At 42.7% G+C, this 15,044-nt stretch overlaps 1 long non-coding RNA gene across 2 annotated transcripts in view; it reads right to left on the reverse strand.

Annotated features, from left to right (window-relative positions):
• Nucleotides 1-702: 702 nt before the first annotated feature.
• Nucleotides 703-15,044, reverse strand: part of LOC145978627 (uncharacterized) — an 88,896-nt gene continuing 74,554 nt past the window's right edge. For both annotated transcript variants that reach the window (XR_014440727.1, XR_014440728.1), the window contains exon 9: nt 703-946. This is a non-coding gene — a long non-coding RNA (uncharacterized LOC145978627). The remainder of the gene's footprint in view (nt 947-15,044) is intronic.

Below are 15,044 nucleotides of genomic sequence, written 5' to 3' on the forward strand. Positions count from 1 at the left end.
GGATCCGTGGGGAAAAATTTGCCGGCTAGAGACAGTTGCGTCATTTTCAGAGAGCAAGAAAAAAGATCGAGGGGAAGACCGACATGGTAATGGTAAATCGGTTATAGCCTCCATTCCAATCTATCATCAATTCTTCTCCTCCATCCTTTTATTTTCATCTTCTGCAAGTTTGCAGCCACGTCGAGTATCCATCGAAGTCGTATTCTGCCCTTTCTTCTTGTGTGGTGAAGCTTTTCTCTCAACATTCTTCTTTGCATATAGTATTCGTCTTCAATCAATCTCTCCATATGTCTTAACCACTATATTCTCTGAGCTTTGACAAATGTCACTATATCCTGACCTTCTATTAAATTGTCTAGCTCTGCATCATATGTTATTCTCCACTGTAAAATACATATTTATAAATTACTTAGAATGCTGTTAGTTAACGAGTTTTCACTTCCGTAAGTAAATCTCAAGGGAATTTTTTTTAAAAAAAGACCAGGAAACATATACATTTGTGTCTTTTCCAGGACTGGAGCACAGCGTATAGGGTTGATCCGTGATAAATATTGAAAATATACAATTAATCAGATTATTATTGTGTACGTGGCCAACGATTATTTTCTTTGAAATGTATGTGTTCTAAAATTTTACATACTGAAATTAAGGAAAGATAATTATATATTTTGAAATGAAATGTTTAAAGAATATACTCAGATTTTTATTATTTACAACCAATATGCAACAAACATTATGATATAAATTATGCGGTTGTGTGCAAGGGAAACGTTAAGTAATGAAAATATGATTATGAACTTTTATTTGTAATATCAAAGTATTCTTCTATACAAGGATTAAACAATATGAAATGTCTGGCTGTAATACTTCACTGTCATCCTTCTACAGCAAAGTAACGTCACTACCAGGCACTTTTTTCACTTACGTACTTCAATTCATGATTAATCTGTGAAGAAGGAAAGAAAGATATGTAAAACACAGTTTCATATTATTTGGATGTAGGTTTAAATTTTTTTATCCCACCATACTAAACAGGAAATGATAATAAGCAGAAAATATATTACAAGTATAATATTGAATTCATGAAATAAATAAATATACGAGATGTAAGAGCCTCATGTTAAACCTTCTTGGAGTCAGTTTGAAACAAAAATAGCTCGTCGCTCGGATCCGGTGTGCAGCTGGTCTTATTTAAAAGGAGACAAACAATGCTTTTGACGGGGTGGGCAAACATCTTCCAAGGGAGAGCAATGCTTTATTTTGAATTATTTGAGAGGTATTGTACGATGCTAACACATACACAACAGTATATTTAAGCCGGTTTTACCTCATTTTCGGCAAGAATCTTCAACCTTTCGCAAACTCAAACTAATCGATGTTATTCATTGACCCAACAGATTCATTATATTTTAATTTTTTTTCAAAATATTTATTCAAGGATAACTGTTACTTTATCTTGTAAATCAAAATAACATTCTATGAAAAACCTCATTCAATAATTTATTCTATACGTTCAGTATAATGATACTGATTCTGAAATAATCACTGTATTTGGAGTTACAAAAATTATCTAGAATGCATTAGGAAAAAAGATATTTGCGTATATAAGCAAGACGTTAGGGACAAAAATGCCGCCATCTGCGCCATGTCACGCGCTATCTCGATCCAGAGCCAAAGCGAACGCACTGTATTTGTATTTGAGAGCAACAATGGAATGTTTCAGAAATCAAACATCAAAATCCTTGTGCGAGTAGCATTTTTAAAATCTCCCATACATTGCAATGCTACGTTTAATTTGATTTGAATCTCACCGCGAATCAAACTCAGGAAACGTTGATTACAAGGTGACTTTCGTTACTGTGCATGGAACAAATAATATAGCGCTCTTGAACATCTAATATTGATTCGCACGTGTATCAGTGTCCATCCCTGGAAATATACGCATAGATGTTGGATTGAAACAAAACTGGGCTAAATGCCCTGAACGTAGTCACCTGCCATGTGCACCACACGCTGAAAACGATGTGGGAGACTCGGAATACCATCTGCGTCACCATTGGCCGCACCATGTGTGAATCGGGTCATCTGTTGTTGCACAGCATTGGAAATGTCCTCTCGTGTCGCAAACTGCCTTCTACGTAGTGGTTCCTTAACCTTGCATATGAGATGAAAGCCACAGGGCGAAATGTCAGGTGAGTACGGTGGGTGCTCCAATTCTTCCCATCCCCAGCGTTGCAGTTGCCACCGTACACACTCTGCTTTATGTGGTCTAGCGTTGTCGTGCAGAATGATTGCACTGTCCAGAGGGTCCGAACGCCACGTCGTACCTGTCGCATAGGAAGTTCCTGTAGTACTCTGCTGTCACTGTTCTGCCATGTGGAACGAAGTGGCACACAATGACACCCCTGGCAAAATACGCTACGTTCACCATCAATTTCACGGGGGAAGGATTCTGACGGGACTTCTTCGGTCTTGGTGATTCGGCATGTCGCCACTCCGCGGACTGACGTCTGAGTTCCGGTTCATATACCCTGGCCCAAAATTCATGATGGCGATTATTCATGACAGGAAGTGGTCGCCGTCCTGTTGCAAGTCTGTGTGTATATATATATATATACCTATATATTGTGAGCGACAATATTGTTGCAATATGAGGTGCAAGAAGCGATGCTTCCATGGAGTAAACCCAATTGTCAACCTTCACTTCCACACAGTATATTCCGGGCAACTGCTCTGACCTCTGGACCTATGGAAAGTATAATTTTCTTGGGATTGTGTGTTTTCTTGTACTTAAAACTCCTCGGTGACCCGTTCTTCTTGACATCGTACACGAAAGATTTCTCCCCGATGAAGATGATGTTGCACAGGGTGTTGGCGGGCAGAGCGTCGTGGAACTAGCACACAATCTTGATGTTGATGCAATCGTTGACTCCCATCTGCTTCCTCTTCGACGTGTTGATGACGTACATGGGTCCGCCAGCTATGAACTCGTTGGGGGTGTAGTACACGTCCATGTTGCCGGAGGTCACCCTCTTGTACGCCGTGTACGCCTCGTACAGTTTCAGGTAGTCGTCGTCTACGATATTCAGGTTGTAGTTCTCACGTGTGAAGATCTCGTATCTCCCGTTTTTGAGATAGACGTTCTTGAGCTTGAAATTGTCGAACTGGCTGGAATCTTTCTCCTGGTTGTTGTCCTTCCCTGTCTGGAAGAGCACGGCTGCAAACTCGGGCATGTCGTACCGGATGCTGTTGAAATGCGTGGTCACGTCGAATTCGAAATGATTGCCGGAAGCAGGTTTCTGCACGCAATGGGATGGATGGGCACTTGACGATTCTTCAGGATGTCGGCTTTGTACTTGAGGGCATAGTTGTATTCGTATTCCACCACGGGCATTCGTAGCTCCATGGACCTTACAAAGCATTTGGCAGCGTCGGGTAGTGTGTTGGGAAGCGGAGTGGTCCCGTTCGGACCCAAGGTGCTGTAACTCATCAGCGCATGTCATTGGCGGCTCTGCGAAAGGTGACACTCAAACCACACTTCCACATAATCTCCGCGTAGTCTGAGAAGAAAGCGGGCAGCAGGCGCATGGTAAACAACACCGTGTGGATTTTGGTTTGGATCTTCGCACCCGCTTCATATCAACGTGCCTGGTGGTAAGCGGCGTCGGCCTTATAAAATTTCAGCGTTCGCACGGCCGTCGAGTTGATCCCGGGGTAGTCGACTCGATCGATGACCGTGGCGTGCTTCCTTACTTCGACCTGCGAGAGTCGGTATGGTACAAAGTTGTCCACGAGCCTCAGGTTTGCGTTGGGAAGGAACGTCTCCCCGCCGTCTCTCTTCAAAACGTCGAACTTGACGTACAGGTCGGCTGTGTGCGGATGCACGAATCCGTCCCCGACGTCCACGTTGAACTCCGTCTCTCGGTTCGTTTTGTTGAGGTTCGCGAACGTGCGACGGTTGGGAGGGAAGGACTACAACTCGTAACTTTCAATTTAATCCATGATGGTTATTTATTACACGTTTATTTCAACAACGGCAGTGGTCGTGGGTCCTGCAAAATCCACCACCTCGTCCTTCTCGTTGGTCACCGCCAACTCTATGTTGTCTATGCGGTTGCGACACACGGGAAATATATCGGTGACGACGGTATATATATGATCGGCTCCATGAACTCCGAGTTCAGTTTGAATTCACGTTCAGAGTCTCGATTTCTAAAAATTTAAGAATGTTGGGGCCAATGTGCTTGATGCCAGGTTCCATTTTGGTACCGTTCTCGAATCCCATGACATCTCCGACAGTACCCAGGTCCACGGTTTTTGTAGCAGATACCAGTTCTACACTGTGAGTCACGGAGTTCTGCGAGAGAAACACGCCTCTCGGCAAGTGGGCCTGCAAGGTAGACAGGTTGTACTGTCAGGGGTTGACGCTGAGTTTTTTGCGGACGACCTTGATGGTGTTGTTATGCACCGTCACGTTGGGTATCAGGTACATGCTGTAGAATGCGCGAAGGTCGATGGATTTAGGATAGATAATGTCGTCGTGCAACGAGAGTTTCGGGACTGATGTCTCGCTGGTGAGATGGAACACTCCCATCGTGCTTCAGATGCCACAACACTTTCTGGTAATTTTTGCTCGTTGGGTTATAGATTTGTGACAGCAACATGAGCATGGATACGAGGAGATGACCGCAGTTTACTTCGTCGCAACTTGCATGCGTTTGTCGTTGTAGTAGAGATTGGAAGCACCGAGGAACTTCACCAACCCAGCAGGAGGGACGCCACCGCAAGAATCGAAAACAAACGCGTTGCTGTTTGCTTGCTTGTGGTACCAGATCCAGTGGATGCCCTGATTTTCGTAACTGTCCAGGGTTGACGCACTCTCTTTTCTTCACGACGGAGGGTAGGAAATCGGACATGAAAACGTCCTTGAAGTTCTTGATTCCCAGCGGCTCAATCAGAGATTCAATGGCGAGGTTGGACAGCGGCTCTTATTTTTTCTTAATTTTTTTCGGAGTTTCTTGCTTTTTCCCAACTTCTTTCCCTTTCTTCTCCTAGGACAGGTCGTGTCGTTTCTACTATTTCAGTTCGGCCTTGTTCTTCTTCGCATCGATGACCGTCTTGGCAATGGCAGCGCTTCCACTGGCCAAAAAACCCACGGTACCCAAAGCGGCCAAGATAGCGGGGATGCTGAATATGAAACCTCCAGTCTTCTGCTGCTTTCGCGAACGCTGTAACCTCCTCAAGTGAAGGGTGCTGAGGAGCAATTTCATTCGATGTCCATTGACCAGGCAAGAACGTTTCTTCTTCCTCTGTTTCTTGGTGAGCAATCCATCAAGAGCTACGAGAGACTTGAGGTCTGTATAATACACCTGGTAGACGACACCCTTCAGCTTCATAGTGACAGTATGTTATTTATATATCGTGGGAGTTCGTTTTTCGCCTAATGCGATGATGTGATTGATGATGCTGCCTGATTCTGTATTCGAGTGATACCAATCGTCGGTATATCGCCTCCTTCCTTGCCTCGCCTCGTGAAGCTCGTCCAACCTATCGTCCAACTTTTCCCCTACAGCTCAATAAATCGGGATCTTGCAAGCCTTTTGTGCCGCATATTTTTCGAAGATGGTCCATGAAAACCATTTCGCACGGTGGCCGAAATTCCTGCGTTACTTTGGCCAAGTTGACGATCTTCGAAACATCCTCACTTCCGTCGAATGTGTACGTAAATATTTTATACATGAGTTCAAGTCGTAGGTCAGTTATACGAGTGTTTATTTTCAAGGGGTGTTATTTATTTACATTCCCACCCCCAATTTTCGTTTTGTGCTGATAGCGATGGTTGTACCCAACGCGGCGACCCGTTCACCCAGCGAGGCATCTCTGCTGACAAGTCTCCCGAAAGACGCTTGCTCCACCTTCCTGTCGGCATAGTGACGTGTGCTTAGATCTGTCTGAGTGTTGTAAGCAATGTCGTGATTTTTGCATGCAGCGTCTAGCGGATTCACACCCTTGTCTCCTGTCTCCATTTGCTGCTCGAGTTTGGTACCCGGACCGCAGTACTGGTAACCTGGCAGGTGAATCTCGAAGTGCAGCTCGTTGATGATGTCGTTCACGAGGCTTCGACCCTCGGCCACGGACCAAAATTTCGGAGGCAGGGTGTTGATGGCCTTGATGACGTACCCTATGATTTTCTTGTCGTTCACGATGAGGTTTGCAAGCTTGGTGCTGATCATGTCCAAATGCTCACCTTCTCGTTGTGGAAATTACAGTTGCCTGTATTCTCTTCGCCTGCAATGACCAACAAACTGTCCACGAGCTTCCTCACGTCGTCAACTCCACACAAACTCCTTGGGCAGGGTGTTGTAGCGTTTGACGCCGCTGCCCGTTTTGCCCTGGGTCCATATTGACTTGATGAGGTTCTTGTACTTTTCTCCGCTGCTGAATTTGAAGCGATTCTGCGTGGCATCGTTGTTTTTGTACAGGGCGTCCGTCATAATAAAAATTTCCGAGTAACTTTGGTAATCATCATTCGTGTAATATTGAGACTGCTTTTTGGTGATGAGTTCCCACAGTCCCATCGTGCCGGGATACCTGGTCCAGCTGTTTCTCTCGCCCAAATAGTCTTTCACGTCGTCACCCTCAAACGTAACTTTCGATGTTACAATCTTCCATCCCACGCCCTCGTTTGGTTTCATCCGAACACCTCGTCCTTCTCGAATTTCCCGGTGCTTAGGTAATCCCTCGCCAATGGACCCAACTCGACTAGCTTGTCCGAAGAGGTGTTGCCTAGGGCCTGACGTTTCGGTGGCGGTGCGTGTTTAAACGGGGTAGTGTGAATGCTGGATATCGGTATGGGTACGGCATAATTTAAAGCAGTGAGCGGCAGGAGCTACTTGATCAAGTCATTGATTTCTTTACCGAGTCCGCTGATGTTATCAATGAATGGTTGGTCCTGACATTTCTTCTCTTCGTAAATTCCACGATTCTCGGATTTCCACCCGTTGGACCGTTTAGCCAGGTAGTCGCGTAGCTTCAGGTTTGCTCGGTTTCCTCGTCATGTCGATCGTCGCAAATCCAAAGTCGTTTCGGTTCCAGCACAACGCTCAGAATTTCGAAAAATTTTTGTAGCTCAAATCTCCACCCACGTAGTTGTCGTGCACTTCTTGAGGTTCGTGGCATCTTGGCGAAAAAGCACACGAGGTTGGCCTTGTCCGGGAGGAGCGGCTTGAGAATTTTGGAGAAGGTCTGCGTAAGGTAGAAGCAGTCCGTACCTCTGTGGCGACCCTGGGTGAAGAAGTTGCGAATCTCGTTCTGGTTCTCCAGGAACACGTCGTCGAAAACCACAACCGAATTTTCGAGGCAGCGATCCAGGGGTATTACTTCAAAAGAGAACGTGACTGTGCCCAGTTCCTGGTACAGTTTTGCCAGCTGGCAATACTTTGGTTGCTGTAATCTTTTGGAGAAAACGTACAGGTGCCTGTTCTTCCAATCCAGCCAGTTGGGCGCGAGCAGGAAGTTGTCCACATGCGACGTTTTCTTCCCGCATCCCGAATGTCCGACGACGAGGCAGCGAATGTTGTCGGGCAGCAGATCGCCATTTTTCTCCTAGAGCATTCCGAGGAGGAATCGGAAAGTCGCCTCACCACGTTTCACCCAATGATCACACTATCACCTCGTCCGCGTCGATCCAGCTTCTTTCCTCAATTCCCAGCCATTTGACCAGCAGCTTCTTACCTTTCCTGCGCAGGACCTTCTCGATGAGGTACGCATCTGGATGCCTCTTCTTCGAGAGATCCTCCTCGTAAAATCGCCCTTTCAAAATTTTGTTGCGAGCGTCCCTTATTAGACACGTGTGCCTCGTTCTTGGCATGACCCGAACCATGGTGAAAGGTTCCGTGCTCCAGTTTCTGGTGAATTCCTTCTCGAACGTGCGTTTGAACGTGCTGGTTTACCTGGTCTCATATTTTATATTTCGGTTTCTTGGTCGTAGGTCGGTACCTGGGACAGTAAACGGTGGAGATCAAACGTGCCTCGACGGATTTGTCGACGTCCGCAGGTTTCGTGCGTATTGTGTGATGGACCGAGTTGTTTTAGTCGTCTAGGAGATCCCGCAGCACGTCGGAACACTTGTAGCTACCCTCAAGCGTGAACCGTTTTCCAATGCGCTGTTTTAACATGCGATTGAAGCGTTCCACGTTTCAGGACGCTGAACGTCGAGTAGTGTCGCACATCCTGCTTTCGCTTTAACTCCCAAGAGTTAGAGTTGTAGAATTCCTTCCCGTTGTCAGTCTGCAGGAAATGTGGTCGTCTGTTGGATCGCCGGAAAATCTAGTCTTAGGCTTCCGTGACTCATGCAGCAGTATGCCTCCACTTTGTGGTGAATCGGGACTTGTATATCCCGTTTCGCCACATTCTTCGGCCCACCCTGTATAGAGGAATTAGACCGATGCGTGGGATTGTCAGTTCGCGGAGAAACTTGGTTTGTTTTCGCAAGAAACTCGCATGGGGTGCGACGAGACTGACACCTAGCGAGCTTCTCGGGGTAAAGTTTTTTCCTTGTTGGGCAAACCAGTGTTCTCCCCGGCCCGATTTCGATAACAGCAACTCCAGCAACGGTGTTCCACAGCGTGATAGCTGGCCGAGTCAAAGTGGCGTGACTCAGCACTTATCTTCCCGTACACCTGTGAGCCTTGACTAGAAAGTGGAAACCTTGCGGATATGGAGTTAAGTATTATTACAAGAATGGTTTAGTTTACCGCGTTACCTTAATAGAGATTTTTTTTTGAATGTTTCATTTCCCTTTTCTTTTTTTTTTACTTAAAAGTTTTTTGGGAAAACATCGTAATTTCAGTTTTTTGCGATAATAATTTCCCATCGCCGGGGTCTAATTTCTCCAAAGCATATATGTAGTCAAAAGAAGGAATGATCATGGACTTAGTTTGGGTAGCATAAGTGATGTAAGAGATAGTGGGAATCCAAAGTAAAAATGAATCGATGACGTGGATCGTCATTGTAAAAAATGTTTTTGTGAAAATCTGTCAAGAAGGGGGGGTAATTGGTAACTGTTTTTTTCTGGTAAGAAACGACTTATTTAATGAGAACACGTTGTTAATACTGTTGTAAGAAATTAAATACTCTGCACTTGTTAAGCAAATAAAAAGCATTTTGAGAAAATACCTAATCTTACTATTCATGTAATTACGCAAAACGCTGGGCGTTCTTTAAGATAAGTTCACCCCTTCCAGTATAATTTCTTGGGTAGCAGATTTATTATTATTATTATTATTATTATTATTATTATTATTTGGGAAGGGCCACAATAAAAAGGGGAGTTGTATTTTTTGTTGCTCATATACACGTCAGTTCGTCGGTAGTGGGACTAGACGAGCCCGCTATAAAACTCCGGACCAGCTGGCGGTATATGCGAGATCTTGAAGCCACGCACTATTTAATACCAAAAAAAAATAAACCTGGGATTAGTAGTTTTGATTTGTGTCCATTTTGATTGTCAGATCCTTTTGGTTTTCTCCCTACAGCACGGCAGCCACCCGTGATTGAGAAACTTAATATATACATATATATATTGCAAGTATTTTCTTTTGTGGAGGGTGTGTTATTTATTTCTATTACAGGGAGATAGCCAGAAAAACAAGCACGTACTTCCAAATAATAAAAAAATGGGTTGTGACGGATTGTTCCAAACAACATCGAAATCGAGCAAGACGTCACAACTTTCCATGTCAAGAACGGATAATTGTTGATCCTCGTGTACGTTATATTTGTCGTCCCAATACGCGATCGATATTTGAAGCGCTCTGGATACTTTCTTTGTATGGTGAAGAGCGGCACCTCGAAATTTTCCACCTCCATTTTTCCTGTATCTAAATTTTAGAAACCGAACAGTACAGTCGAAGAAAAATTCGTGAGACTGAGTGTAAGATTACAATTTGCAAATGTTACCGGCGCGTTCATACGGCCAATGTTCTCGAACATTCGGAACACTGTGAAGCCTGACAATCTCGACGAGGAAAAAAATCTCGCTAGTCTGAATCATCCAATCTGCACAGCACCGGTTCCAGGTGTTCTCCGATGGTGCGATCAACCTGGTCGTAGCCGGGTTTTGTCCTTACGTTGACGTACAGTTGCTTGAATTCCTCTTTCAAATCATGAAGCTTGGTGCCAATGTCGACCAAAGCCCGTTCCTGGTTCGCTTTGGCGGCACCGATCTGGAGCTTCACTTTCGCGACGATTTGCTGCAAGCTTTCTACAAGATTCAACTTCAAAGTTTGGGTCGCCAGGTCGTGGACTTGCGACCTGATTTCAGCGAATAGTACGTGTAGGTCTGCGACGTTCTGATTGGTGCGCAAAGCAGCGATCGTGTCCCGAAGTTGCGCGATTTCGGCTTGGATGTTTTTGACGTCGTGGATTTTGAGTATTGGGTTAACAACCCTCTTCACGGCTTTGAATTCCTGCGACGTGAGCATGGTGGCCACCGTACTTTAAAGCGTCTCCATAGCTTTTTCCACGGCATCGATTTTCGTGGCATTAGCCACGGTACGCATGCCATCTTGAAGTTGAGCCATGTCATCCTGGGTGGGCGTCGATCACTGTAGCCTTTCCAACTTCTTCTGTATGTCGTCTATCAGGTGATGGAAATGCGAAAGTTCGGATTCGGTGTTCAGACTTTCCAGCTTGAAGATCTGCTGTTGAACGGTGGCCATATTTCGGCGATTCCGAGCAATTTCGATTCCAGAGCTTCGAGAGATGGCTTTTCATGTTTACGAAGGTATCCTCGATGTGGACTACGGTGCCTTGAATTTTCCCAACGTCGTCGTAAGTTTCGATCTGGATTTTGATGTTGGCTAAGCTGCGAGCAATGGTGTTCAGTTCGCCAGACGAAGGCAGGTTGTCTATGAAGCTTTCCAGCGTTCGGAGTTTGGCTTGAACATCGGCGATAACGGCGTGCAGGGCATCTGTTTGAAGTCCAATCTTAATATTTCCCAGCGTGGGAATTTCCAAGGATTCAAACTGCTCGCGTAAATCCGCGCAATCATCCTGAGTTTTGATACTCTGAACGATGGATTGCAGTTCGGTATGGATGCTTCTCGTTTGATCCTCTAACTCTGTTTCTGGTGTTCCACGTCGTTTGTCCGCGCCAAGAGTTTGTGTTCCAACTTGCCGACGATCACCTCCTAGTTTCTGAGGTTGTCGATGGAAGCTAGGTCACTAGCAGGAAGTCGGTTGTATCTGCGGACATGTCTGTTTGATACCATAGCCTATTTTGGCTAAAATTAAGCTAGATTTTCATATCTTCTGGTGGATTTATCTCATTCATAGGTGTAAAAAATTCTAATCATGCTACGAATTTTAAAATCCTCGTACTATGATGATTAACATTTTTCAATATCTAGCTTGGGAATATTCTATTCTCAGGGTCACGTGACCCCTGTTGATTGGTTGAGAGTGTACTTAACTTATGCCTCAAACAACTCTAATGCCAGGTGGTTAGTCATGTTTCAGAATAGTGCCAAGGTATTTTTTTTAGATATGAAAACTACTGACTACTTGATTACTAGTTATTTTTTAAAGACCCTGGTTTGCTTATACCTAAGGTACAATAAAATTACTAATATTAAGAAAAAAACTTTTGAGGCATCCTATGTGAAAGACTAGACTAGTATTAATTTAAACAACTAAAATTGTTCTGTGACTCTCTCATTCTTCACATCATAAATAAAAGTTTTCTCTGCAGTAAGAATAACACTACATAAAGTGTTGTCAGGCAGAGGGTCATGGAATTCACACACAATTTTGATATTTGTTTTATCATTGACTACTTGTTTATTTTTGACGTGTTGATGACAAACATTGGTCTGTGTGCCTTCAATTCACTGGGAGTGTAGAATACATCTATGTTTCCTTCACTTACTCTTTTGTAAGCAATGTAAGCCTCATATAATTTAATAAAATGATCTTGTGCTATGTCCACATTATAATTTCCACGGGGGGAAATTTCATTACGTCCATTTTTGAGATAAATATTTTTAATGTTGCAATCAACAAATTTGCTAGAATCTTTTTCTTGACTGTTCTACCTCTTAAAAAATCTGGCATATCATACTGTATACTACTAAATTGATTAGTGGCCTCAAATTCCTAATGTCCACCAGAGGCCGGTTTTTTTAACACACTGGTAAGTATAAAATCCAATAGGAACTTGTGGATTTTACACAATATTTGCTTTGCATTTGAGAGCATATTTAGTTTCATATTCTACTACTGGTAGCCTCAGCTCCATGGTCTTGATGATACACTTGGCTGCTTCAAGTAAGCTGTTGGGTAATGTTGTACCATCAGACTTCAAGGTACTACAACGCATTAGTGTATTATTGTTATTAGCTGCACTGCGAAAAGTGACCCTCAAACCACCTTTAAATATGATCTCCTTGTAGTCTCAGAAGAAACCTGGCAGCAGACGCATGGGGAGCAGTACTGTGTGTTTTTTTTGTCAGGAATTTTATTCCTGATTCAAATCCCCCTGCCTGGAAATATGTTGTTCCTATGGCAGTAGAAGTTATGCCTGGATAGTCTACTCTATCTATCACAGTACCATTTCTATGATTGCTGTTGTGGAGGCACCTGAAAAATCTACTACTTCTCCTTTTTCGTCGGTTAGTATTAACTCTATGTGGTCTATACGATTGTGGGATATTGGAAAATAGATAGGTGAGAAGGGTGAGTAGATGATAGGCTCCATGAACTCAGAATTTGGTTTGAACGTTTGCTAATATTCCAGCTTGTTTGTGAATATTTAGGAATATTGTTACCTATGTGTTTGATGGCAGGCTCAAATTCTTTATTATTCTAAAAACCTAGTAGTTTACCAAGTGTACCCAGATCAACTGTTTCAGTTGCAGAAACTAATTCCACCCTGTGTGTAACAGAGGTTTGTGATAGTAACACACCTCTAGACAGATGATGTAATGTTGATAGATTATACTGAGCAGGAGTAATAATATTATTTTTGTTTCCTACTGGAACTCTATTATTTTGTTCCGTGAAATTAAGAATAAGATACATACTGTAGAAAACACGTACAGCTGTAGATTTATGATAGATAATTTCATTGTGTAAGCTGAGTTTCAATACTAAAGTCTCAATAGTAAGATGAAACACTCCCATAATGCTGTCTGAAAATCTTTAATTAATGGTTTATTTATTTGAGAGAAGAAGTCCAGAATTCAAACACATAGGTGGCCACAATTTACAACCTCAAAACCCTGGATACGCTCGTCCCTATAATAGAGATTTGGAGTATTGAGAAAACTAACTAAACCTAATGGAGGTATGCCACCATAAGAATAAAAAAACAATAGCTATGTTAGCTTGTTTGTAGTGACAGATCCAGTGCGTTCCTTGATTTTTGAAACTTTCCAAATTGGCTACACCACACTCTTCTTTATATGGTCCCTTAATAGGTATCGAATCTGACATGAAGACACCTCTGAAGTGTTTAATTCCCAGTAACTTAATCAAATTTTCAATATCATAGTTGGATAATGGTTCTTTTTTATATTTTATCCAAGCATTAATACCCTTGCCTTTGTTCTCCATTGCCAAATTATGACGTTTTTGCTCTTTTAGTTCAGCCTTGTTTTTCTTTGAGTCAATAACTGTTTTTTCTATGAAACCTTTAGGTTTCATAATGATAGGTATTTATATATACATATATGATTATAGCACTACCTCCTGCTAGACTTTCCACAGCACCTAGACCTGCTAAAATAGCTGGAATACTGAATATGAAACCACCAGTGTGTTTCTTTTTTCTGGAACTCTGCAATCTTTTCAACTGAGGTGTATTAAGAGTTCATTTCATTCCATGACCCTTACTAAAACAAGATATTTTCTTCTCCTGTTCTTTTTTGGTGAGGAGACTGTCTAAGGATCCTAGAGATTTTAGATCTGAATAAAGTACTTGGTATACAATACCTTTAGGTTTCATGATGATAGGTATTTATATATACATATATGATTATAGTGCTCACCCTAATTTTTGTTTTGTATTCATGCCAATGGTTGTACCTAATGCTGCTATTTTTCACCTAATAAAGCTACTTTGATGATTATTCTTCCAAATGCTGTTCGCTCCAATTTTTCATCAGCCTTATGACGAGCACTAAGATCATTGTGAGTATTGTAAGATCATTGTGAGTATTGTAGGCAATGCCATGGTCTTTACAAGCTGTGTCCAAAGGATTAATTCCTCTGTCTCCTTTCTCCAGTCTCTGTTCTAGTTTAGTCCCTGGACCACAGTATTGGTAACAAGGTAAGTGCATTTCGGAAGGACGTTGGTTAATAATGTAATTAACTAAACCCCAACCCTTGTAATAATAATTTTAATTAAGTATCCTATGCCTTTACCGTAATTTACAATAAAATTGGCTAGTTTAGCACTAATCATATCTACAATGCCTCTATGAGTTTTCCTACATCATCCACCCACACAAACTATTTGGGTAGAGTGTTGTAGTGTTTAATTCCACTACCAGTTTTTAGTTGGTTGCATATAGGTTTGAAGATTTTCGTATTTGTCTCCACTGCTACATTTAACTCTATTATGACTAGCATAATTGTTATGTTAGAGAGCATCAGACAGTATTAAATTTTCTGAATAACTCTGGCAATCTTCATCTGTATACTCTTTGGGGTGTTTCTTAGTGATGAGTTCCCACAGTCCCAGGATATCTAGACCAGCTATTTGCCCCACCCAAGTTGACTTTTGCATCATCCCCTTGAAATGTAACTTAGATTTACCAATTTTCCAGACTACTCCCTCGTTAGTCTCCATGGTTGGATATAGTCCAAACACTTCATATTTGTCAAATTTCCTAGTACTCAGGTAATTTATTGCCAAGGGACCTAACTAATTTTTTTCTGATTCTACTATGGCCTTGGTAGGTGGTTGTTGGAGTACTAGAAGAGCATAAATACTGGATAGTGGTATAGTAGGAAAATCTGCATGACTTTTAGCAGTAAGAGGC

The sequence above is a fragment of the Lepisma saccharinum genome, chromosome 25, assembly GCF_977018435.1.
Source record: "Lepisma saccharinum chromosome 25, izLepSacc3.1, whole genome shotgun sequence".
NCBI classification, from domain to species: domain Eukaryota; kingdom Metazoa; phylum Arthropoda; class Insecta; order Zygentoma; family Lepismatidae; genus Lepisma; species Lepisma saccharinum.